At 44.0% G+C, this 25381-nt stretch overlaps 1 protein-coding gene across 2 annotated transcripts in view; it reads right to left on the reverse strand.

The window, feature by feature from the left end:
* The window catches only part of SCAF8 (SR-related CTD associated factor 8), a 201286-nt gene that overhangs the window by 18352 nt on the left and 157553 nt on the right, over positions 1-25381 (reverse strand). For both annotated transcript variants that reach the window (XR_005022199.1, XR_005022198.1), the window contains exon 21: positions 10325-10410. The gene's annotated coding sequence lies outside the window, so the exon portion shown is untranslated. The remainder of the gene's footprint in view (positions 1-10324; positions 10411-25381) is intronic.

Raw genomic sequence — 25381 nt, forward strand, 5'->3', positions numbered from 1 at the left:
GTCTGTCTTTCAAAAATTTAGGTTTGAAATGTAAGCAATTAGATATAGCTCAAAGAAGAAAAAAAGACTAGTATTTTTTTTGGTCATTATGTTTGCAAAATATTTTCCACACTAGCCTTTCAGGAGGAGGAGCCTAGAATTGAAAAGTGTGTCAACGGACTATTTTGGGTAAAATGTACTGATTTTAGTAGAGGGAAAACCATATGAGGTCAAACTGTTCATGTCCACATCCTCAACACACAGTCCTGTCCTGGAATATACTGGACACTCTGAAGTGTTCCACAAATGAATGAATGACTTAAAGATGATGAACTCAATCACTACATAACAGAAGAAAGAAGAACAGGATTTAGTAGAAGAAGGAAGACAAGAGAAAATAATTAGAATTCGAGTCAGAAGGCATAATTTACTTGACATGTTTCTGCTGTGCTTATCCTATTTCTTCCTTCTCTCTGCCTTTAATCTCCTGGTGGCCAATGTTTGTGTCGTATGTGGGAGGGTGGCGTGGACAGGAAAGTGTAAAAGCACTGGCCACCACTGCAGGTACCTGCTTAGTGTGTTGATAGTAATAAAAAAGGTGCCTAAAAAAAGACCATTAAGCCCAAACCCTCACTTCACAGATAAGGAAAGTAAGAAATCAAATGACTTGACTAAGGTCACTGACACAGCCAGCTGTGTGTAAGGAGTATTGTATCATTATTTATTGCTCTGGGGAGTAGGGGCTATGATGATGAATAAAACTTCTCATAGACCTGCCTGATATTAGCCCCTAACCCCCAACACAGGATCGAGTTTGTTTGGTTTGACCAATTGATTGATTGCTTGTACATTGATTTTGACAAGAATGCCCGGAAAATAATGTTCTTAAAAATCTTACTTTGCAGGCTTCCCTGGTGGCACAGTGGTTAAGAATCCGCCTGCCAATGCAGGGGACACGGGTTCGAGCCCTGGTCCGGGAAGATCCCACGTGCCGCTGAGCAGCTAAGCCCGTGCACCACAACTACTGAGCCTGCGCTCTAGAGCCTTCAAGCCACAACTACTGAGTCCGCACACCACAACTACTGAGCCTGAGCTCTAGAAGTCATGCTCCACAACAAGAGAAGCCACTGCAATGAGAAGCCCATGCACCACAACGAAGAGTAGCCCCTGCTCACCGCAACTAGAGAAAGCCCGCGCACAGCAATGAAGACCCAATGCAGCTAAAATAAATAAATTTAAAAAAAAAAAAAAAAAGCTCCATGAGGAAGGGGGCCAGGCCAGTCTAGTTTTGCTCACAATTGTACCCCTTGCACCCTTCATTTGCTTTGCACATGGGAGGTGTATGATAAATATATGTTTATAAATTAACCTAATAGAAGGGAATATGAAATAGTATGAACATTTGGATAATGCCTCTGTATAAGTAAATACCAAATACTTGTGATTATGAAATTGATTAATCCTTTATTAGAAAAATAATTCACGTGTTTAAGAAGGTGTCAACTACAAGTCTGGGAGGAAATGGAAGGCAAGAAATCCAGAGGCTTGAGGAGAAAATCAGACCTTTCTTCCTCAGATCTGTCTCTGTTTCTGATTCCCTAAATTTTCCATTACTCTAAACCACAAGCTTCTGCAAGGCTCAGTGTGTTTTAATTAAACCCCAACGATGAACGCAGACTTTCCGAACTCCGTCCTGGTTTGCGCCCTTATGCTTCCAAGCAGGCTTTCAAGAAAACAGTGAGGAGGCCTGATACTCACCAAGGCTGTAGGAGTTTGCGTTACCCTCGTCCAGAACAGAACAGTGCAGAGAATTACCCTGAGGGCCTGTAGTGGCACTTAATGATCATTCCCTCGCCTTCTGGGATTGGCATTTTGGTCTTTATTTGCCTGCTTTGTGTTCACAGAGTTAAAGCTCTGTCTGTGTGACTCAGGCCCTGAAAATGCTTGACTTGGCAACCCACGTGGCTATTCCCCACACGGGCCTCAGCCGAGGGCCCGGAGAAGCAAGAAGGCCGGCCCCGCAGCCCTCTCTGGTGGCGTCTGTAATGTCCCTGCGGCCCCTGCCAACAGCCACGGTGGAGGGAGGCTGCGAGGAGAAGCTGTGTCCTGAGTTAAACTCTCCTCCAAGAGGTGGCCTCACAAAACCGCATGGGATCCACGGGGAGACTTTCTTTCTTTCTTTCTCTTCTTCCTCCCTTCCTTTCCTTTCATTCTTTTTCTTCTGTGTCTCCTTTTCTTGATCCTTCCCTCCCTCTCTCCTCTCCCCCACCCTCCTTCTTTCCTTCTTTCTCTGTGGGTCTATCTTTTTTTTTTTTTTTTAATTTTTTTTTGGCCTCACTGTGTGGCTTGTGGGATCTTAGTTCCCCAACCAGGGATCAAACCTGGGCCCTCAGCCGTGGAAGCACGGAGTCCTAACCACTGGACCGCCAGGGAATTCCCTCTCTGTGGGTCTCTTGTGAAAATGAGAAGAACAAAAATCTCAAAGAAATATTCAACTAGCAGACATTTCTATGTGTCCCGCGGCCTTTCCCAGGTCCGTCCCTCTCTCCACCTCAGCCCTTTGCTTTCCATGTAAGACATACAGGTAGCTCTTATGCAAAAGTATGAAGAAACCAAGAGAAAATCGACAACTAACCGTTCCAGGATTGTTGCAGTTATACTTTAATCTGACAAACATGGCCTGAGTGTTACCCGCATGGTCTCTGCAGATTACGTGGGTGTCACCCACAGGGCCAGTTAGTATCCTTGGCTACTGTGTAATACTCAAAGAGGGGAGCGAGATAATCTTGGTTCAGGACACTGAACCACATTATACTTGAAACATATACTATGAAATGACTTTTGGACTCTGGGCACAATTATAACATTCGCTGAGTCTGCCAAGTTTACCACGTAGATAAGGAAAAATTACAGAGTTTAAATATTAAACAATTCAATGTGAGGGGCAATCCCCTCCTAAAGGTGGACCAAGAAACTAATTTGCAGCCTGCACACATTCATTTCACAGAGAAGAGTGGGTTTCAGCTAACAGGTCTCCAAGGCCTTCATCCCAGTAATGGCATGGTCCCCGTGCATACCTCTGGGAACTGGATGGCTGGATTGCAGCCACAGGGCCATAAAGATAAAATTGAGGAAGTGAGTTGGTATCTTCATTTTAGTCCACTGGTTTGAAATTCTCAGGCCAGCATTAGCTGGTGAGTTTTAAAGGAGAATTCATGGTTTGGAAACAGCTCCAGGCTTGCTGCCTCTTCAGTGTGCAAAGTCGTTCGTTTCCTGAGTGTTCATCATCTCACATCATCCTCAGGACCCCAGCTCTGCTCTCTGGGAATAGGTGCACCTTGTGGTAGGTGAATGCCAAGTGCTCAATCCAGGAAATTGTTATCGGAATGATTTACGTGCATGTCCTGAGCCCCACTGGGCACTAAAGAGATGGCTGCTTTGCTAATAAATCTTGCATTCGTCAACATTAATTAAGGTAATCTGAGTCTGCAGTCAAGCGTACACTTTTCAATGAGCAGCCAACTTTCCTTCTATTAAATTTTTAGGAGAATATATTACCAAATTCTGGGAAATAGCATCAGCAAGAAGCTGAGCTGGAGTAGGTTTAGGAAGTCAGCCGTGTTAAGCTGCCTGCTCTGAACACAACCAGGCCGTGCGTGCACAGCAAGTCAGATGGTGTCACTGCTTCCAGTGCCCCCGTGGTGGTCTCGATCCAGCCACAACCACTGGAAGGAGGACAGAGGAGCACTGCAGTGACAGAGGACAGGCTCGGAGTCTGTGCTCAGAGGAGGATGTAAAATGAAGAAGAAACCTGGACCATGAGCTTTTGGAGACCGTAATCCAGTTGAGGGGGGAAAGATGGCACCCATGAAAGTGCAAGTAACACTGCTGAACGGCAGGTGAGCCTGAACCAAAGGACGGGACAGAGCTTCAAGGAGGGAGGGACAAACGTGTGGGAGTGAAGAGGGAAGGTGGTGAGGATGCGAACTACAGGCTCCGGACCCGCAGAGGAGGAGGAAGGGGGCACAGCGGGAGGCGGCGGGAGGAACAACGGCTTGAAGCAGCGGTCACGCTGGGACATGGAGGGCCCTGCAGGTCAAGCTGGCAGTTGCCCTGGCCTCTCCTGGGCAACCCAGAGCACCAATGTTTTCTGAGGAAGGGGGAAGAAGAAACCACCGTTCTACAAAGGCTAATACAGAGGCTGAGCTGGATGGGAAGACGACGTGAAAGCTCGGCAGTGGTCAGATCTGTCAGGACACTGCAGTCGTTGCTCAGGTCCGTGGTTCTGAGTGCTGCGTGTGTGTCCCGGGTACACCGAGGTGATGCCCTGGGGCGTGGGGAGAAAATATCAGAATTCTTACTCGTACTCACTTTTAAAATTCTCATCTTTTTTTTTTTTTAAACATCTTTATTGAAGTATAATTGCCTTACAATAGTGTGTTAGCTTCTGCTTTATTAAAATTCTCATCTTTTTTTTTTTTTTTTTAAACATCTTTATTGAAGTATAATTGCCTTACAATAGTGTGTTAGCTTCTGCTTTATTAAAATTCTCATCTTTTTTGAGTCTATTTTATGTATTTTAAATGAACATACCCATTTAATAGAAAATATGTATATTATAGACTGACTTGTGCCCAAATTCACATGTTGAAGCCCTAACCCCCAATGAGACAGTATTTAGAGATGGGGCCTTAAGGAGGTATTAAAGGTTAAATAGGGTCATACGTGTGCAGCCTTATTTTGATAGGACCCTTATGAAAAGAGGAAGAGACACCAGGCCTCTCTCTCTTTCTCTCTCTCTCTCTTTCTGCACACACACAGAGAAGAGGCCATGTGAGGATACAAGGAGGTGGCCGGCTACAAGCAAGAAGAGTCTCGTCAGAAACCAGCCCTGGGCTTCCCTGGTGGCGCAGTGGTTAAGAATCCGCCTGCCAATGCAGGGGACACGGGTTCGAGCCCTGGTCCGGGAAGATCCCACATGCCGTGGAGCAGCTAAGCCCGTGTGCCACTACTACTGAAGCCGACACGCCTAGAGTCCATGCTCCGCAACAAGAGAAGCCACGGCAATGAGAAGCCCGCACACCGCAACGAAGAGTAGCCCCCGTTTGCAAAAGCCCGCCCGCAGCAATGAAGATCCAGTGCAGCCAAGAATAAATAAATTAATTAATTAAATTTAAAAAAAAAAACAATTAAAACAAAAAAAAAAGAAACCAGCCCTGATGGCAACTTGATCTTGGACTTCTGGCCTCCAGAACTGTGAGAAAATAAAATTCTGTTCTTTAAGCCGCCCAGACCGTGGCAGCCCTAGCAGACTAATACAGCACATAATACGTAAACAGTCAAAAATTGGAAGAGTGAATTGTACAGATTTTGTTAATGCGCATGATCGAAAGAGTTTGGGGGACAGTGCTCTGGGTGCTAGGGTTCCGAGTTGAGGAGGCAGGAAGTGCTAAGAGCTTCTTCAGGGGAAAAATAGGAACTCCGTGAGCCACTGGATATAGAAAATGAGAGGAAGGGAAGTATGAACGTGATCTCTGGGATTTTCAGTCTGGGAGACGGGGAGAGCTATCTCTATCCCGTGGGAGATAAGGATGGCAAGAGTTGATCCCACGGGAGGATCCGAGAAGCTCAAGGACCACAGCACTGGATGTCCTCCGAATGAGAAAGAGATATGGCCAGAGAGGGGAAAGGAAAACGGGGATTTCAGGGCCACAGAGGTCAAGGGAAAAGAGACTTTGGAGGAGGGCAGGGTGGGCAACAGTATCAAGGAGGTCAAGTGGAACGACCCCAAGAAATGTCTTGTGGAATTCCACAAGGAGGTCATTGAAGACGTTTAAAAAGTGACTCTGGTAGAGGGGAGAGGATGCAAGCTGGACTGTAGGGGGTTAAGAAGGGACAGATGGGGAGGAAATGAAGGCATCAGGTTATGTTTAGATTTTAACTATTAAAATGTGTCAAAGTCAGAACCGCAGGGGGTGGGAGGTAAGCTTTCCCTTCATCTCTGACCCCTGAGGAATTCCCTGTTACTAGTTAAACAGTGTTAAGTGGTAACGGGGGCTGGAAAGGTGGAACATGGGGGTGAGGGGGGATGGTGAGGCAACAATAAAGTGGTCAGTCCTGTCCCAGAGCCTTCCAGACAGCTCTGGCTTTGTGTGTGAGTTTGTGTGTGGGACAGAATACAAGACAAAGCCAGACGGAATACACAATTCTCAAACCCATACGCTGATTAGAAGTCTGGGAAATTCTCCCAAATTTCATACCTTCTTTGATAGTTGAATGTCAGAAGATCTGACATAAAGGGTGGGACTAAATGGCAGGAAGAGGCTGGAGTTCATTTGGGCATCTTGGCCACCAGCAATCGGACACCCAGAAGACACCATCTCAGTATTCTGCCTTTGCCTGGGTGTAAAATTGTTTACTATCCATTTCACAAGTGTGCAGACAAATTCAAAGTCACATGTGAGAACTAATGAATCCTTATAAAATTCTTTGAGATTCACAGATGAAAGGGACTGTTTAAGTACAGAGTATTATCAGCTAACGGTGGAGCACACTGAACGAATAGGATTCTCCCAGAGAATAAACTATGTCCTGGGAATAAATTCAGTAATTGTGGAAAATGCATTAAACATTTTAGGTGAAAAGCCATAATTACCGATAACTCTTCAGCAGGCAATCTTTCCAATTCTAGAATTATCTTACTAGTTCACATCCTGGGATGTCTGTGGACCTCATACAGAATTTCAATGTCTGTTTCTTAGAATCATTGACTCTCAGGTCTGGAGGGGACACCTGATCTTGATACCCCTTTGCTCATTAAATGCCCTCCGTGATATCTATAAAAAAATGGCAGCCCACCCCATGCTCAATTTCTCCAGCTGGGCACTGATTAGCCCCATTCTCACTTTCTTCTGTCTAAAGATAGTTTTCAAAGTCCTTTTTACCATCTTTTGCATTTTTGCAAACCAAGGTTCATTTAAGGCTTCTGCTGTCCTAAATTCCTTCTCATGTTCATCCCTGGTTATTCACTCTTCTCTATGTGTTTTTGCACATCTTTCAAAATTCTGATCCCACTGGTGAGGCCCCAAATTTTCTGCAATAATGACTTAAAATTTTTTTGTGCCAATGTGCACACACTCACCCAGTGGTTTTTTGTGCACAGTGACTTGCCTAAACTCAAAAAATAAAACCTGACATGACTGAGGGGTCAATATGATTCGTATAAATTCTCAGAGAGTGGTTCAACAGGTCACTTTGCGTTAGGCTGAAGAGGTCTTCTTGAGATCAGTGGAACTGATGTTACAGGATCAGTCCCTGGCTCAAGCCGACAATGAACTGTTTGTACCAGAGAGCATAACTGGTTTGAATAAAGTAATGATGGGACTCGGGACTGGCTTCCCATCCAGACCCAAGGTCTGCTGCCAGTGGCCTCAGTCGTGACAGGGTGAGGCAGAGCGTGAGTGGCTCAGAACAATCACTGCGTGGGCCTCTGGAAAAACAGATCACAGTAGCATCCACACAGGGAGACCTCAGGCTGGCGCTCTGCCAGGGAGAAAAGACAATGACAGAAAGAAAGACAGGAGCCAGGAGATATATGGCCTCATGGAAATACGTCTTGGCTAAGGGAGGGGAGGAGGGGTGATATACAAAGAAAAACGGGAGGAATATTCAGAAATTACTCAAGGTGTGCCTTTGTGCAGTCTCATCCCATATTTGGACCCCCAGGTGGACATCCAGTGTGTGTTTTTTTTTTTTAATATTTATTCATTTATTTGGTTGCTCTGGGTCTTAGTTGCAGCACGTGGGACCTTCGTTGCCACATGCGGGATCTTCGTTGTGGCATGTGGGATCTTTAGTTGTGGCATGCGGACTCTTAGGTGCGCCATGTGGGATCTAGTTCCCTGACCAGGGATCGAATCTGGGCCCCCTGCATTAGGAGCGTGAAGTCTTAACCACTGGAGCACCAGGGAAGTCCCCATCCAGTGCGTGTTTAAGGAGAGCCTTAAACCTTTAGGTATGTGTATTATATCTGGGGGCGGGGAGATTGCAGGCAAGAATGTGCACGTGTGCACATGCATGTCTGTCTGGAAGGTAGGGCTGCCTGTAGGCCAGGGTGGGGCTGGCATGTGCTGGTTTATTCCCCCTTGGCTCAGAGGTTCAGGTAGGGGGACAAGTACAGGCGGGGTGGAGTAGGGTATGTACCCACTGCAAAGATAGGGATCTAGCCCTGAGGTGCACACTCCTGAAATCTCATTCAGAGTTCAAAGAGGTAACAAAAGGGGGGTGTGTGCCCACAGTGTGAGTCTGCCACACATGAACATAGATGTCCAAGTGTTTACACTCTAGAATTTTACGGTGCAAACCAGGAGGCAGCTCCTAATAATGTGGCAACAAAACAGTAAATGTTGAAGCTGCGGTCCCTCAGCAGACATGAAGAAATGGTTGATCTTGGATCCACGGGCAGCCATGAATACAACGAGGAAGTCATAGAGGAGGAATCCTCCAAAACGGAAGTTTCAAGGTCACAGAGAATTTTTCTTCTTATCCAAACGCAACAGTCTCAGGAATGCCATTCCGTGAGCACAGGCTGTGAAATTCCACAAAAATGGAATTCTCTCCACCTGGGATCCTCAGTTCACCGAGGTTTTCACCCCACATTTATTTGTGGAGGGAGCGGCTGAGGGGAGCTCTTGACATTCAAGCTCTGCCCGGAAAGAGCGCAGAACTGACCAGGCATCTCAGCTCATCTGAACCCAGGCCTTTTTCATGTATTTGACAAAAAGAGCTAACTCTCTAAGAAGACCATTTTCACATTAGCCACGTATTTAACTTTAATGTTCATATAACAGTTCAATGGGATATTTACCAATAACAAGAAATTTTAAAAGAGCGCTTTCAAAAATAGGAATTCAGGGACTTCCTGGTGGCGCAGTGGTTAAGAATCCACCTGCCAGCGCAGGGGACACGGGTTCGATCCCCGGTCCGGGAAGATCCCACATGCCGTAGAGCAACTAAGCCTGTGCGCCACGACTACTGAGCCTGTGTTCTAGAGCCTGCAAGCCACAACTACTGAAGCCCACGCACCGCAACGAAGAGTGGCCCCCGCTCACCGCAACTAGAGAAAGCCTGCGCGCAGCAATGAAGACCCAACGCAGCCAAAAATAAATAATAAATAAAATAAATAAATTTAAAAAAAAAAAGGAATTCAGGCAAAATGCTACTCCCCACAGGGGTGAAAAGGAGGCACATTCTTCTCAATCAACCTCAGAGATCATCCTGTTTGGGGGGAAGGAGTTATATTTTTTCTACTCAAAAAAATTATTCAAAATAATCTGATGTGGTTTCACAAAATTGGTTGGATCCATTGCTAACAAATGGCTCAAGAAACGCTGTCATGTTTCAAGAGAAAAGTAAAACTGTTATATGGACATGATGTCGTGGGTGTAGGAATGAAGGTGTGCGTGCAGGGACAATGGAGGAGGCTGCCGCCCAGTGCCGGGGACCCCAGAAAGGCTGCCCAGATGGGCTGACACGTGAGTGAGTCTTGCAACGCAGGCGGGGAGGAGGGGGATCGAGATCGTGCCAGACAGAGAACAGCGAGAGCAAAGGCACAGAGGGACCCAGCAGACGATGGGCCCGGGAGTGAGGAAGGGGCATCACGAGATGAGGCTGAGGATGGGGGGTAGGGATGGGCCCCAAAGCCCTTGGAAGCCAGACTGGGAGGCTGGATTTAATCCTGGGGGAGACAGGGGCCTTCCCGGGGAGTGATGTGGTTGGACATGCATCTAATTTTAGGTGGAAGGTGGTAAAACTACAGCAGGGCAGGGAGATTGACCAGAAGGTTAACATAATCAGCCAAACACGAGCAACAGAGAGCAAATGAGTCAGCAGAAGACCATTTTTGACACCAACTTCTTTGTCTCTCTATGCAAGAACCAATGTGACACCACCCTCTGTGCCCCATGGAAGCTGGCTCTATGTTCATTTTGAAAACAACAAAGGGAAGGGAGTCCTGTTTGACATTTTTGGCGGGGAGCTTAACCTTTCGAGCTGAACCACTTATTATCCGATTTTCTTTTCCATCAGAATCTTTGTGGGGGGGAGGGGCAGTGCCGAGAAGGAGCGAATGAGAAGCTTCTGTATGAGGGAGCTGGGGGCACAGAACTGCGCTGCTAACCTCTCCACACCAAGCATTTTACTTCTAGACATCTGAAAAAATCTTGACTTTCATACCAGTGCAGGCGAGGCATTTCTAACCGCTCTGCTAACTTCAGGACGGCCTGCTCGTTAGGAGCTGGGGAAGAGGGCAGGGACCAGCTGGTAGCAAATGGAATTCACTACTGACCTTAAATTTAAACGAGGTCCACGAAGAGGAAGGACTTCATATTCTGCTAGACTTCGAAGCTCCATTATCTTCCGAGTCATTCTGTCCTGGAAGAAAACAGCAAGTGGGCTCGTTAAATTACTCATATGTGAATGATCGATTCACACTGCATTAAACGAAGAGCTGACATTTCATGGACAAGACGAAGTACAGTTCAGAACAAATTACTACTGCGACGATGCATGCAAAAGCCTGATTTTTGAAGTTTCATTTATGCAGATGACAGATAACCTGACCCTTCATTTTGGTGATCAGGTCAGCTAAAGCGTCATTTAGTATTGCTGCGCGAAAGTAGCAAGAAATGGTTATAAAGAGAAAAGGTTGCAGGTCCTGTATTTGATTCAGACTCTGCAGCTGAGATACGTTTTCAGTGAAATGTTATCTCCTTGCTGATTAATACGATCCAGCGAATGTAAAATGAAGGGCTTTAAAGTTCATATTTGTGATCACAAAGTCTTGGGAATGGGTAGGATTCTCCTTCACAGATGAAGAAATAAGATCCAGAGAAGCTGTCCTACCCACAATCTAGTGGCCAGTTACTGATCGAACCACAAGTTCTTCGACCAGTGTGCTCTTCCTGCTACATCAGACTTCATTTAGGTATCGGCGTTCTGAAACAATACCTCTTATGAAGACTTCTGAGTCACAAAACACTTTAAATTTCACGCTGATTTTAAACTTATTTTGTAGTCTTTTAAACTGCGGAAGTCATTTTCATTTTTGCAAAGAAATTCTAATAATGAGCTCGTCTCCGCTTTTCATGGAGAAATGAGTCCCGCTAGGGTGTGACAAAACCAACTCGCCCCCATGACCTTCCCCTATTTTCAGCCAGAGCCTGGCCTGGGCTAAACCCTAGAAGAAATTGCTCTCCCTGAAGGGCTATCTGTCCCTGGATCCATGGCACTTGGAAAATCTCAGAGTGCTGAGTGGCTGGAGGCCTCAGACTGATGGACTTCAAACCTCTCATTACACTTAAAGAAAGTGCAGTGCAGTTCAGATCATCAATTAAAGGGTGAGCCAGTTGGAGAAAACCAGAAAGAAACATGTTATGAATGTTAATTGAACATCTGTTGGTACTAGGCCCTGTGTTCTCTGCTTTAAATACATGATCTCATTCTGTTCTCACAACTGTCCCACAGGTATGCCTGAGCACCTCTCCATTTCACAAATTTTACAAATGAGGCTGGATTCTTTGGTTCAACTAGTATTTCCCTGAGCATCTGCTACCTGCCAGGCGCCAAGGTGGGTGGTCAGTCTACAAAGGAGAAATGGATAAGCTCCGCCTCCTGCCCACAGCGAGGTCACAGTCTAGCAGGGATGGGGCAGGGGGGGAGTCAAGCACGCTAATCAGAACTATGTTGTTCCAACAGCAGCTTGTAGCCCAATTAGATAGAAGATCATGAAACCAGTTTAGTGGGTCTTGAACAGCACTCAAAATAAATAAATGAACAAAGTAGAACAGAATAGCACAGAATGGAAAATATCAGAGAGCATGGAGTAAAGGTAAGGCAACTCACATGAATATATGTCTATATCTCTGTATCAATCATATATATATACATCTGTGTGCATTGATTTGCAATGGAAAATATATTTTCTTTTGTAGGTGATGGTGGAAAAAATTGTGAAAGCTGTCAAGTTATAGAGCAAAGTGACAAGCGCTCTGTTAGGAGGTCATGCAAAATGGTAAGCGCAAACAGGAGGGAGCGTCTGCCTGCAGATTAATTTGCACTTAGCTCCAGAGTAAGCTGGGGACAATTTTGGTTCCTCACCAAAGACAAGTCTCTTGAGGATGGGATGCCCACATCTAATGCTCAAAGCTAGGAAGAGCTTGAGAAGGGCTGGGGTGAAGTTTCCAGGACTAGAGAGGAAAACAGAGTAGGGGCCCTTCTCCCACAGTCTGGGAAAGAAGGTGGCACCCATGAAGCCACAAAAGGCACAATGACACCAATGGAGCCAGACTCAATCAAGAAGAGGGGGTTAAACCTCAAGGAGATGGAACCCAAATCTAGCCCGAATTGCTAGAACTGTGGAAGCTGCTGGAAGGTCTCTCAATTCCCAGCATCCCACTGTGAAGAGAGTGTAGGAGAGCCTCCGGAGTGTGGAAGGTGGGCCAGGGAGCCAGATGTGGGTTCCTTTAAATGACCTTAATCTCAAGAACAGAGCCTCCTTTGGGATGACAGGTTACTGCGACCTTCCTTAGCAGGATAAAACAGTTACTCAATTTTCTTTTCTTTTAACACAACTTCCTTCGGACATATTCTAGATACCATGCTTACAGGTTGAGGATTTGTGGCAGTCCACTGGATGGCCACGCGGAGATACTTTCTCAGGTGTCTGAGTATGGACTCAGGTGAGAGAAAAAAGATCTTCCTGTAGAGTAACCTGAGTTACTCATGTTGTAAGCCTCTCTGATGTGGGTTTAGGTGACTATGCAGTAAGACCTAGCTCAGGGCGGCAGCAAAATTCACTGTGTCATTTTGGTGACTTGGTTATTGCATATTTATTTTTTAACAAGCAATGACATGAAATAATGTCAAGATTAATGATCTTATCCGTTATTTAACCCATATTTTTTTGTGGTACAGACTTATGTGACGATGACAAGCACCGGGTACTGTACAAAATAAACAGCCCCAGAAATGTATAGAAAAGTGTTAACGTTACTACATGTTTATGTTTTATGTTTCTTCACCCATCACCTGCGTCTTTAATAAGTTCCTCTTCACTATCGGCTGAGGAGAGGATACTAGCACATGTTGAAAGCAGGAGAAATAATTAGGGTAGGATTTTTTATTCTATTAAAACAGAGATAGTTCATATGAAAGCATTTCATGAACTAAATGTTATTCTGCGAGTATTCGCCATTTTAGTTATTATTATCATTATTATTATCAATGCTAATAAGCTATTATCAGGTAAAAAATGTAAAGTATTAGTACCCACAAGTAAATGAAATTATATTTGATGGCTCCTGAGTATGCTGTTTTTCACACCTTTTTATTTTTACACCAAGGACTCAGATTTAACATTTTCAAGAATCAAGATTAATAATAAGGCAGAGAGTTTAATAAGTAATTATTCTTCATAACAGAAGTATGGATGGACATTTTAAGTTTTATTTATTTATTTTTCTTTATATTTTTGGCTGTGTCGGGTCTTAGTTGTGGCGTGCGGGCTTCTCTCTAGTTGTGGCATGCATTTTTTTTTTTTCTCTCTCTAGTTGTGGCGTGCGGGCTCCAGGGTGTGTGGGCTCTGTAGTTTGTGACACGCGGGCTCTCTAGTTGAGGCGCGCAAGCTCAGTAGTTGTGGCACGCAGGCTTAGTTGCCCTGCGGCATGTGGGATCTTACTTCCCCGACCAGGGATCGAACCCGCGTCCCCTGCACTGGAAGGCGGATTCTTTACCACTGGACCACCAGGGAAGGCCCTGGATGGACTTTGGTTAATAAATATGATCTTCACCGTACAGACGGAGAAGCTGATGCCTTGCCCAGCATCACGTGGTGGCAGAACCAGAATAGAAAGGCAGACCCCTGTCACACCAGAGCCCTTGCACTTCAACTTCTAAGCTTGTTCGTGATTTTGGTTTTGGGTTTGCTTTTTCTTACAGAGCCATAGCTGATTTCTGTTCTTTGTCCAGAAGAGAGATGATCATAGGTAATTAATGATTATATATAAGCACACACGTCACAAAACGGTATCAGAGAATGAAAAGCTCTCCTTGATCGTCAGCCAGACAACTTCAACCTTTCCATTGCTAGTCGACATTCAAAAGAAGTTTTTTGGCTTCTTAGCCTTTTAAATTATTTCTATCTTTAGGTTTTACCAAGTTTCAATTAAAATTAGGTGTTATCACTATGCTTGCAAAAAAAAAAGTCTCAAAATTATAGCTAACACAAGGTAACTTGTGAGCGAGTGTGTGGCTGGTAGAATTTAACTTAAATACTTTAAGTCCTACTTAAAGGTCATTCAATAGATAAATTATAAGGAGTTAGAGGAAGTATCTACAGTTTTTAAAAGTATTAAAAGGTATATTAAATATTTTTAAACAGGCAAATTAAATTTTTGAATCTAGAGATGAAGCACGATTGAGTGATAAAACTATTACAAGTTAAACACAGGAAAGTGGTCACCACAGAAGGGGCTGGGGGGATGCAGTAGTACAGTTCTATTTCTTGGCTTTGGTAATTCATTAAGCCATACACTCGATTTGTGTGGTTTTCTGTATCTGTGGAGGTTTTTTTGGGGGGGGGGTGGGGGGCAGGAAGAGGACTCTGATGGTACCAGCCCCATCCGTGGGGAGAAAGTCTTTTTATTTGGTGGGGGGCACGGCTTATGGGATCTCAGTTCCCCGCCCAGGGATTGAACCCAGGCCCCTGGAGTGAAAGCATCAAGTCCTAACCACTGCAGAGCCAGAGAATTTCCTTTTTTCTCTTTTAAACTAAAGGGGGATTTACATAAAGAAATCATTTGCTTGAAATAGGGAACTAACAATATAATAATCAACTGTTATTTCCAGGTCTTGTTGTAGGACAAAAGGAATGACAATTTAAGCCTACGTTCCCTTCATTTGTCATACAAATGCCGCGTTTTGAGGGGCTCTGGTGCAGTGTACCTGTGTCAGTCACTGAGTAGTCTTAGGTAGTATCGGGCTCCTTCTAAGAATGTGTTCAAAATGATTTCGATGGCAAGTAAGTCTAATCCATTGTACCAACAGCTGGAGGTTTTATTAGCTTTGGAACGAAAGTTTTAAATAGATGGTGTCCAAAAGGTACAAGTTCTTCAGCTTTATTTCTTGCTTTCAGGTTTTAATCAAGTTCAGAGCAGCTCCAGATTTCCTCCCCCACCAGGAGTAGTCAAGATAATCCCCAGGTAAATTCTAGCAAACACCAATCCAGGGCCGGCAGTCCCGTTCACTGCCGAACGCCTGGGTCCGGGCTCCCAGCCGGCGCTGGCGAAGGCCTGCTCTGTGCCTCTTGGCCTGGCTCTGCGGGCGAGGGCAAAGTACCAGCAGAGGGCACAAGCCATGCTGACCCCTCCCAGGTCTCCAGGCTCTCACTTCGCTGCTTTTTCTGCAGCTGGATAAAACAGTTCTCCCTTTTCTGTTTATTTGCACAGAGGGCTGTTTAACCTAGGAGCACAACGAGTGGGGTGAGAGCTACAACCACGTGGCCGAGAAGGACTTCCAATCACAATAAACACGCCCAAAGAGGGAGGAAGATGGTAAGCGATATATTTCCTTTCTAACATTCTTTAAAATAAATGCAGGGCCCTGGAGGAGCCAGCCTGACATGTTTCCACGAGATGAATAAGTGTGAGGAAGCACAGATCCTTGTACACTTGTACACACTACCTGCGCTGTGCCCAGGCCCCAGTCCAGGCCACAGTTGGGCAACTGGGTCCCCAGTGCCTGAGTATCTGGAAATTGTCTACAATGCAGTCGTCTGGGCTGCTTTCCCTTCCATGAGCCCTTGGCAGTCTGACATGGAAGAAGATGCTCTTCTCTGACACGTTCTGAAGAGCCTCCTGCATCCCCTGCACTGAGTCTCCGGCTGCTGGAAAGCTCTGTGATGGTTTACCCCAGCCACGGCAGGCCATGCCACAGCGGAGGGCAAGCCTAAGCTACACTGTGGTCCGTTGCCTTTGGAAGCTATTTCCCCAGAAGCATGTGAGCAAAATCCACACCAATTTTAAAGCAACATGTGATTGTTGTGAAAGAATATATGGAACTATATTCTCTTCATCTGCTTCCGTGAGTCTGTTCCTTCTAAAGGCTGAATCTACGTGGCTTTCTGCATTACTCACCCTGAACAAGATGCAGAAACGCCCAGCACCATGGCGAGGGACACATTACACACTAGGAGGCCTTAAAACATCACCACTAACAAAACGCTGGATTCTCCCATTGCTGTCAGAAGGCAGGATAAGAGATAATCTAAGTCCTTTAAAGGGAGAAAAACTGCTCTCATTTTTAACATGAAAAGACACCCCCTACCCAACATACACCTAACACGAATGACCTGGCTATAGGAGGGCTCCCGTCAGATGATTTAACCTTGCAAGTCTATCAAGTTCCCATCCAAAATACCTTCCTTTGTGGCTAAAAGCAACAGTCTGTGAATGCATTGAGCTGAAGGCCAAGAGGGACATACAATAGCTTTACAGGGTGACCTGTTGCTATTACTAGTGCTGCTTCTTAGATTTGTGCAGTGCACAACCTGTGAGGCCACGTGTGGCAGCCCTGATTATACTTATGGTGTCAGAACACACTCTTTCCTTGTGTATTTGCATATTATTTATATTACAAAATGAATATGTATATTACATATTCTGTATAAATCAGTTCCTTCTATCCTATGTCCACATAAATCTTATTGGTTAGTCAATTCTTAGTTTCATTGTTCTAAACCAACATCAATAAGTTAATTATGCTTAGTGCCCAAGTGTTAGGAACTCCTTTCCTTTTCATCTCTGAATATAAATCTACTTGAAAGTCAGACTTAGTTTCACTTGAGTCAAAAGTGATCTTTGATTTCCCCCTCCCATTCCATTGGTCACCAAAAATTGGGCTAGATGTTAACGCTGCCTTATAAATATTTCTCAAGTCTCCACACTCTCAGGCCTTCTAATATTTCCTCCAGATCATTACAGTAGTCTTCTAACTGGCCTTCCAACTTCCAGTCTCTCTCAATGAATCTGTCACATTACAGCCAGAGTTACCTCCTCAAACACAGATAGCTTTAGATCATTCTTGTTTAATGGCTCTATATTCCCCAAGAGGTAAAGTCCAAACAAATTGCTGTGATGTAGGACCAGTTTATAGTCCCATCAGCTCATCAGTCTGGGCTAAAATAACTTCCAATACCACCCAACATCCATTCAGGCATCCATTCAATGAAAATTCATTGGGCCCTCTTAAAAACACAGTGGGATTCAGGAAGACTGAAGAAAGTCAGTAAAACCCATTCCCTGACCTCGGGGCGCAGACACCTGGGCAGGAGATACAGACGTATAAATAAATAATTATAATCGACCATCATAACTGCAATTTGGCCCCGATCCGGTGCACCAGTCTCATATTCAGTGAATTCCCACTCACCCATTTTTCCTGTTTTCCAACCATGTTGAATTTTTTGCTATTTAGAAATGTGCCAGGTTCTTTCATACCTGCATATCTTTACTTCATCTCCAGTGTTTGCAATGCCCTCCCTGAGCCTCTGCCCAGTGAATCCCTATTCATCCTTCAAGACTCTGCCCCGGAAAAAAAAAAAAAAAAAAAAAAAAAGACTCTGCCCCGTATCCCCACCTCTGTAAGGCCTTCCCTGATACTCCCAGGCATAACTATTAGCTTCTTTTTTAGGGCTGCCTCTTCTTGGTTTATACCTCTACTCTAGCAAATTCTTACATTGTGCTGCAATCGTTGTTTAAATGTCTATGCTTTCTGCTACTTTGAGGGCAGCCCCTATGTTTTAAGGACTTGTGGCTTTTCTAGCTCCTCACCTACCACTTGGCACACAAGTGGGTTAGGAACTAAATGCAGAGCAGCAAAGGCCAGCCAGGGAAAACTGGCCCCCAGAGTGAAGGGCCTGAGGCAAACCCCACCCAAATCAGTCACCCCTTGTGTGCTGTCCAAGCCCCGGCCTCACTCCTGTCTGCTTCCTAGTGTGTGGGAGGATGGTTTCTTTGTGTCTGAGCTCATCCTAGGCCACAAAGGGCTGCAGTCTCAACAGGGGACGGAGTGGGGTAGCAACGGGGAAAGGACTGCATCACTCTGAACAAGGTTGATTCTTTGGGCTGCAGTGGATCTTTGCTGTGCACAGCAGCCAACTCCAGTATCTTTTGCTTCTTTTGATTTTGGTAACCAAGAATCTGGGCTCCATGGAAGTGGCTTCTAGAAGTGGTAAAGTTTGCCTGGAACCAATATATTAAGGCTACTGGAGTAAATATGAAAGAAGAAATGAGGAATCCATATTTGAAATTAAGTACAAATGACCTTCCTTCTTCCCTCTTTCCCTCCCTCTCTCCCTCCTTTCGTTCCTTCCTAAAAGTGGAAAACCTAACTATATGACTGGTAGATGTCATTTTTATATATCTGAACACATTATTAAAGAGTCCATTAAAAAATCCATTTCCACCAAGTGAAATTAATTAATTTTAGAGTCATTCATTTGGTCTTCATTTATCCCACAAAAGAGGGTAAGATGTGAAAGTTGCCCTCAAGAAATTCACAGTCTGGAGGCCACATTTAGTTCATTGACAGCCCTGCCTTTTCCCCCAGAGTGAGACATTTCACTCCATAGATAGTTCTTATGGAGGAACTTTAATTAGTTGATTAATTAATTAGCCCACAACTCCCTCTAGGCTAAAATTGGTGACTTTTCCAAGAAAAGTTACTGAACCGAAGCCCAAACAATAGAAAACTAGACTAGAGTGTGTATGTCTGCAGCTTAGCGTCTGTATACAAATATTCATAAATACAAAGACAGGGGGCTGAACATGACACAGACATTTCCCACTGCCGTGGCTGCCGTCCAGATCAGCCAAGGGGCCGGGGGGCAGGTGGAAATCGCTGCCGCTCACCTGGCCAAAGGCAGTGGTGGGGAGCATGGTTTCCTCCCCAACAACTGGGGTCCTGCAGCCCATCCTCCCCATGACCTGGGGATTGCCTTCACTCTGCCTCCTTCTCCATGGATACTGGGGGAGAAGAACCTTCCATGCAGGATCCAGACCTCAACCTGCTCCTTTAATAGGTTCGTTAGGGAACCACTGACCGAAACCACCCTCCTTGGCCAGGCACCATGATAACCACTTGCGTGAGCTGTCTCACAACAGGAGGTCCCGATAAGGAACATGGTGCTGCAGCCGAATACCAACCGGCAGAAATCGGGAGGGGCCCAAAGGAGGGAGGAGACGCCAGCCCATAATACTGTCCTGCCAACAGCCCAGAATCCTTCACGCTGGACTCCATCTTGGCTGAGAATTGCATGTGCCACCAGGAAGGACCCTGAGTCAGACCAAATATGGGCCAAGCAAGATGACTGGCCAGAGACAACCTGGAAACTAACACCATTACCATACAACCTGAGACTGCGAGCCACGTGGCAGAGCAGTTCTCCTGGGTTCCCTATCCTGCTGCCCTCCACACGGGCGCCCCTTCCCAATAAAGTCTTTTGCTTGGTCAGTACTTGTGTCTTCTTGGACAATTCATTTCCGAATGTTAGACAGGAGCCCACTCTCGGGCCCTGGAAGGGTGTCCCCCTTCCTGCAACAGGTTCAATTCCTGGTCCTCCCATCTCACCAGCAAAGGCACAGAATACAGGCTTGCCCCCTTCTTGAAATGGTTTGATGTGATCCTAAGAGGCTCCAAAAAACCGGGTGTTATTTCTACTCCTTATTATACTAACTCCATCTTTTCTCCTCTGGAGGTCACAGCAGCCCTGTGTGCAGGGTCTGTGATGGGCCAGCTTTTGGGTCCTGAAGCCTCAGTAAATTGGCTTTGTGGGGTGTATCTTCATTTCACAAAAGAGAAGCTGGAATTCAGAGTGGCTTACCCAAAAGATATTCAGTAAGTCAAAGCCTTCTGGTAAGTTATGAGGAAAACCAAAGCTATGTTGCTAAAGTTTGAGAAAAGCACATTCCAGAGCCGTGGTTTTCTCCTCTGCACGGCCAAGGGCCAGATAAAGCACAATTTGCCTCCATTTCTTTTCTTGAATGAAGTAAACAGCACCACTTTTGAATTCATTATGTCAAATTAACTTCAGAGAAAAGAGGAACACAGCCCAAGAAAGTACCATTAGGGAAAAAAAGTTTCAAAACTACCGATCTGCCTATGCAACCCCACAGTCTTTCAAACTGAAGGCGGCGTTTGCCCAGAGAGCGATTTCATCTTGCAGAAGACAACCCTGTCCTGGGGCAGGAAGGATTTGAGTAAAAAGGCGCAAGCATCAGCATAAGTCCCAACTTCAAAAGAAGTATAATCAGCATTTCCGGAAACTCTCTCCTTCCAGATCAACAGGGTCCCCAGGTTGAAGATGAGTCACTTCCCATCCCCAGAGTTTCCCCAAAACCACACATTCCTCTCACTGTCCTCGGCGGTCATTTGCATACGTTCTAACCTAAACTGGGGCCATTTATAAAAGGGCTTGTGTTTAACTTTATTCAATTCCAGTGCTTTCTTCCAGCTACCCAATCTGTACGTAATTAAAATCATATTGAGGCAAACATTGAATGGTATGAAAAGTTTTACCATATGTATACAACTGACTAGCTGTAGAATTTGGCATGTCTGCAGTTATCCCATTAAGAGGGGCGAGCCTGGCTTACTTTGGAGTATACGTTATATGTTTTGGATCGGTCCTGTTTTTTTACTTCTATTAAGGCTGTCTGTGATGCTTAACCCTTTGTCAACGGTTGCCACAATGTGCTCCTGCATTGCAACAATGAGGACCACTGGACGCTGACTCAAAAATTATTTGGCTCCTTTGAAAATTTTCCACTTTCTGAACCCAAATTAGCTTTCTCGGTCTTGACAACAAAGGCTGAGCAGATACTATCAAAGCCTCTGGGATAGGGTGGAACTGAAGGGAGAAAACGCAGATGGAATCATCGCTTCCAAATCCTAAAGGCAGAGGGCACTCCTTAAAGCTTGAAAGAGGTAATTTTAGGACAAAAAGAGGAAGTACTGTGCTACTGTAGATAATAAAAATATGAAACTTATGTCCCGTGAGAGAGCAGATAAAATACAAAGGGATTCAAGACGGAGTTAGCAAAGGTCATGCTGACAGATCCACCTTTGAAGAACATTCCAGACATTCTGAGACTGAGACCAGAGAAGGAAAACCTATCTTTCCACCTTATCACATGCCCCATTCCACCCACCCTCCTGCACAACCATAAAAAACTTGAGGCCTTTGTCGAGGAAGAATTCTAGCTGGATGGGCCTCTGGTCTGATTCTCCAGGTCACTGTACTTCCTACTCGATGTAATTTGTAGTTAGTATAGCTGCAAAGTTGCAATTTTGCTTTAAGATATTCTTCAGTATAGATTTCAGAATGAATTAAAGTCTCTCTTAACATGTGACGTGAAGAAACACATGTTCTTAATCTGTGGGTTTAAAATTGTTTTCGAATTACATCAATGAGACAGAGCCTCAAAAGAAGAATCAGGCCACCAACCCTCAAACACTAGAGTATTAGAGCAGTGTAGGATAATACTACTTTCCAGAATGTCTTACAACAAATCAAGCATTAACATTCTTTGAAAAGGGACTTTCATCTGAAGCTAAGAACAAAACAAAACAAAAAGCAACAGAAAAAGTTGCATTTGGGGCTTCCCTGGTGGCGCAGTGGTTAAGAATCCGCCTGCCAATGCAGGGGACATGGGTTTGAGCCCTGGTCTGGGAAGATCCCACATGCCGTGGAGCAACTAAGCCTGTGTGTCACAACTACTGAGCCTGTGCTCTAGAGCCCGCGAGCCACAACTACTGAAGCCCACGTGCCACAACTACTGACGCCAGCACGCCTAGAGCCCGTGCTTCGCAACAAGAGAAGCCACCGCAATGAGAAGCCCGCACACCACAACAAAGAGTAGCCCCTGCTCACTGCAACTAGAGAAAGCCCGCACACAGCAATGAAGACCCAATGCAGCCAAAAATAAATAAATAAAATAAATTTATTTTTTTAAAAAAAGGTGCTTTGGAACCCAGTGGGTGCTAGTCGCTTGCTGAAGACAGAAGTCTTGCTAAGCAGCTCTGAGGATGGAGTGAGGCCAGAAGTAGCCAACACCCCCAGGAAAGGGAGTGGGGAAAGAAATGTTCTCAAGTCATGAGTCAGTCAAGTCCCCAACCAGAGAGCAAATCCTGGGTACTCAGTACCAGATGCAAACCTACAGAATGTTAAGATTAGAAAACTGTAGAATAAATGCGGAGAATTCATCCTTTTTTTTTTTCCTTTGGCCACACCGTGAGGCTTACAGGACCTTAGTTCCCCCACCAGGGATTGAACACAGGTCCCCTGCAGTGGAAGCACGGAGTCCTAACCACTGGACCATCAAGAAATTCCCAAAAATTCATCCCTTAAAACAGGAGGCGGATAGGAAGGTTATTGTGAAATGTTTAAAGATAGTTTTGGAGACAAAAATTTTGTATTTAAAGCTTAGTTACACTAAAACACTAATTTAAAACATATATGCATCCCAATGTTCATAGCAGCATTATTTACAATGGCCAAGATATGGAAGCAACCTAAGTGTCCATCAATAGATGGATGGATAAAGAAGATGCGAGATACACACACACACACACACACAATGGAATACTACTCAGCCTTAAAAAAGAATGACATTTTGCCATTTGCAACAACATGGATGGATTTGGGGGGCATTATGCTAAGTGAAATAAGTCAGACAGAGAAAGACAAATATGGTATGATATCACTTATATGTGGGATCTAAAAAGCAAAACAAACTAGTGAATATAACAAAAAAGAAACGGACTAACAGATGTAAAGAACAATCTAGTGGTTACCAGTGGGGATAGGGAAAGGGGAGGAGTAGGATAGGGGTAAGGGATTACGAGGTACAAACTACAAGGGAGAGGACGCAAATCAATAAAATTAGAAATGAAAAAGGAGAAATCACAACTGACACTGCAGAAATACAAAGGATAAGAGACTACTACAAACAACTATATGCCAATAAAATGGACAACCACGAAGAAATGGACAAATTCTTGGAAAGGTACAATTTTCCAAGACTGAACCAGGAAGAATTAGAAAATATAAACACACCTATCACAAGTAATGAAATTGAAACCATAATTAAAAATCTTCCAACAAACAAAAGTCCAGGACGACATGGCTTCACAGGCAAATTCTACCAAACATTTAGACAAGAGCTAACACCAATCCTTCTCAAACTCTTCCAAAAAATTGCAGAGGGAGAAACACTCCCAAATTCATTCTACGAAGCCACCATCACCCTGATACCAAAAACAGAAAAATATCACAAAAAAAGAAAATTATAGACCAATATCACTGATGAACATAGATGCAAAAATCCTGAACAAAATTCTAGCAAACAGAATCCAACAGCACATTAAAAGGATCATACACCATGATCAAGTGGGATTTATCCCATGGATGCAAGGATTCTTCAATATACACAAACCAATCAATGTGATACACCACATTAACAAATTAAGGAATAAAAACCATATGATCATCTCAATAGATGTAGAAAAAGCTTTTGACATAATTCAACACCCATTTATCATAAAAACTCACCAGAAAATGGACAGAGAGGGAACCTCCGACAACCTAATACAGACCATATATGACAAACCCACAGCAAGCATAATATTCAATGGTGAAAAACTGAAAGCATTTCTGCTAAGATCAGGAAAAAGACAAGGATGTCCACTCTCGCCACTCTTATTCAACATAGTTTTGGAAGTTCTAGCCACAGCAATCAGAGAAGAAAAAGAAATAAAAAGAATACAAATTGGAAAAGAAGAAGTAAAACAGTCACTCTTTGCAGATGACATGATACTATACATGGAAAATCCTAAAGATGCCACCAGAAAACTACTAGAACTAATCAATGAATTTGGTAAGGGTGCAGGATACAAAATTAAGGCACAGAAATCTCTGGCATTCCTATACACCAACAACGAAAAATCAGAAAGAGAGATTAAGGAAACACTCCCATTTACCATTGCAACAAAAAGAATAAAATACCTAGGAATAAACCTGCCTAAGGAGGCGAAAGACTTGTACTCAGAAAACTATAAAACACTGATGAAAGAAATCAAAGATGACATAAACAGATGGAGAAATATACCATGTTCTTGGATTGGAAGAATCAATATTGTGAAAATGACTGTACTACCCAAAGCAATCTACAGATTCAATATAATCCCTATCAAATTACTAATGGCATTCTTCACAGAATTAGAGAAAAAAATTTTACAATTCATATGGAAACACAAAAGACCCCGAATAGCCAAAGCAATCTTGAGAAAGAAAAACGGAGTTGGAGGAATCAGGCTCCCCGACTTCAAACTATACCACAAAGCTACAGTAATCAAGACAGTATGGTACTGGCACAAAAACAGAAATATAGATCAATGGTACAGGATAGAATGCCCAGAGATAAACCCACGCACATATGGTCACCTTATCTTTGATAAAGGAGGCAAGAATATACAATGGAGAAAAGACAGCCTCTTCAATAAGTGGTGCTGGGAAAACTGGACAGCTACATGTAAAAGAATGAAATTAGAACACTACCTAACACCATACAGAAAAATAAACTCAAAATGGATTAAAGACTTAAGACCAGACACTATAAAACTCTTAGAGGAAAACATAGGAAAAATACTCTTTGACATAAACCACAGCAAGATCTTTTTTGACCTACCTCCTAGAGTAACGGAAATAAAAACAAAAATAAACAAATGGGACCTAGTGAAACTTAAAAGCTTTTGCACAGCAAAGGAAACCATCAAAAAGACAACCCTCAGAATGGGAGAAAATATTTGCAAATGAAACAACAGACAAAGGATTAACCTCCAAAATTGTATATTTTGGACCTCAATATCAAAAAAACAAACAATCCAATTAAAAAATGGGCGGCAGACCTAAATAGACATTTCACTAAGGAAGACATACCTATGGCCACGAGGCACATGAAAAGATGCTCAACATCACTAATTATTAGAGAAATACAAATCAAAACTACAATGAGGTATCACCTTACACTGGTCAGAATGGCCATTATCAAAAAATCTAGAAACAATAAATGCTGGAAAGGGTGTGGTGAAAAGGGAACCCTCCTGCACTGTTGGTGGGAATGTAAATTGATACAACCACTATGGAAAACAGTATGGAGGTTCCTTAAAAAACGAATAATAGAATTACCATATGACCCAGCAATCCCACTACTGGTCATATACCCTGAGAAAACCATAATTCAAAAAGAGACATGTACCACAATGTTCACTGCAGCACTATTTACAATAG

The sequence above is a fragment of the Balaenoptera musculus genome, chromosome 12 (assembly GCF_009873245.2).
Source record: "Balaenoptera musculus isolate JJ_BM4_2016_0621 chromosome 12, mBalMus1.pri.v3, whole genome shotgun sequence".
Classification (NCBI taxonomy): Eukaryota; Metazoa; Chordata; class Mammalia; order Artiodactyla; family Balaenopteridae; genus Balaenoptera; species Balaenoptera musculus.